Raw genomic sequence first — 1,728 nt, 5'->3', positions numbered from 1 at the left:
GGACGAGCGAGTGCCTTGGACAGGATCTCCTGCTGCTGCAACGAGATGCCCAGCGGGGTCTGCAGCTGGCTGGTGATGGTGCATGCGGATGAAGAACCGCTCGGGCTTGCGCTCCAGCTCCCTCAACGGCAACGCGTCTGCCACACAACACACATCCTTATCCTCTTTAGTTCATTAACTACTTTAGTGATCTAAACTCTTGTTTTGTTTCTCTTGGTCAATGGAAACTTTGAGTCAGTAAGTTTTTTTATTATATATGCTCATTACCTTATACAGTAGATAAAAAGGAAAATTGCATAAACATACTAGATAACTAAATTTTATTTTTACCAAAAGGAAGAAATACACAACCAAAAACTTGGAATTACAGATTTTCCCCCCCTAGATCTGGCCTACTGTTTTGCCCAGAGATATTCTCCAGCCACCACATCAAGCGCCGCCAGCCTTCGCGGGACGTCAATCGGAGTTCAACGCCATTGTTTTTCAGTCACAGATCTGGCAAACTTCTTTAAAACAATTTATAAAAAACACCACCAGAGATGCCCTTAGCGAGGCGTTCGCTGCTGCTGCTCATATGGGGAGGCGCCGATGTGGGGGCGTCTCCTCCAGGAGGAAGTGGCCAGCCAGCGGTGGCGCTGGATCCCGCGAGCAGTCTGACATCGTCGAGCTGGCCGACGACCCAAGCGAGGTGGGGAGGTAGGAACGGGGCGCTGGCGTCCGGATCCAGCCGGATCCCGACGAATTCAAAGGAGAATGACGGCTGGGAGGTGAGCTCGGGCGATGCCATGGGCGGTCGGCCTCCATTGCTGCAAGGAGGAGAGAGATTAGAGAGGAGAACATAGGAGAGAGAGAGGCGGCGCAAGGCGCGGCTCACCGGCGTGCTGTGGTGGGAGGTTCGGGCGGCGGCACTTCGCACGGACGGCGACGTCCGATGGCTGCGAGCTGTGGATTTCCTCGGACGCGGCTGCTGCTGTCATGGAGCTCTCGTTCGTGTGGCTGTTAGAGGATAAGAATCAGGGAAAGCATAGATAGAGAGTAGAAGGAGCGGGGACCGTTGGATCAACTAAGGATGGACGGTGGAGAGGCGTGATCCGTGGGAGGTCTGGTTCAGCCAATCAGAAGGCAGCAGGCTAGAAAATATCTTCTACTACTATAAAAAGGCCGGTGTGTGTTTAGATTAAAACTGTAGTTTTGTGGCGTTAGAAATGTAAATGAGGTCCTTGTTCAAATCCGACGTACGTACTACTATTTTTGTGGCTTTTTTTCCTTATTTTAGTTTTATTTTACTAAATTTAATTCGTTCTTGGACATGGATAAATGAAATGGAATCTATTTCTTTTGTACTTTATTTGAAGACAAACGTCTTAACATTTTTTCCAACATGAACTTTCATGCTTTTTGGAGTTAGGTTGCATTTCAAAATTAAAAAACAAAACTCCATGTTCGAGACGTATCAGATTTGGCTCGCAAAGAAATGTCCATGAATAATGCGAAAAATCATCCAATATGACAAGGTAATAATTATAACCGGAAAAGCTAACAACTGGCGATGTCCATAAATCGCAGTGGACTAATTGAAAAGGCGCGGTGGCGAACGATGTAGAGGTGGGGAAGGGGAGGCGAGTATCTTTGCCAAGCTAGCATGCAGTACAAAGCATGGAGTCATGGACATCTTTATTACATGAGTCTAAGAAATCAAGGGGAAAATGAGCTAAAGTAGATGAGCTG

The 1,728-nt window shown here is 47.6% G+C and overlaps 1 long non-coding RNA gene across 1 annotated transcript; it reads right to left on the bottom strand.

Annotated features, from left to right (window-relative positions):
* Positions 1–303: 303 nt before the first annotated feature.
* LOC109749019 (uncharacterized) lies at positions 304–1,113 on the bottom strand. The gene is made up of 2 exons (XR_012186925.1): positions 875–1,113; positions 304–806 (listed from the first exon to the last, which is right to left on the bottom strand). It is a non-coding gene; the product is annotated as an uncharacterized lncRNA (long non-coding RNA).
* Between the last annotated feature and the right edge of the window lie 615 nt (positions 1,114–1,728).

Source organism: Aegilops tauschii, chromosome 6 (assembly GCF_002575655.3).
Source record: "Aegilops tauschii subsp. strangulata cultivar AL8/78 chromosome 6, Aet v6.0, whole genome shotgun sequence".
Taxonomy (NCBI): domain Eukaryota; kingdom Viridiplantae; phylum Streptophyta; class Magnoliopsida; order Poales; family Poaceae; genus Aegilops; species Aegilops tauschii.
The sequence above is the reverse complement of the archived record's forward strand: the minus strand, read 5'-3'. Positions and strand labels throughout refer to the sequence as shown.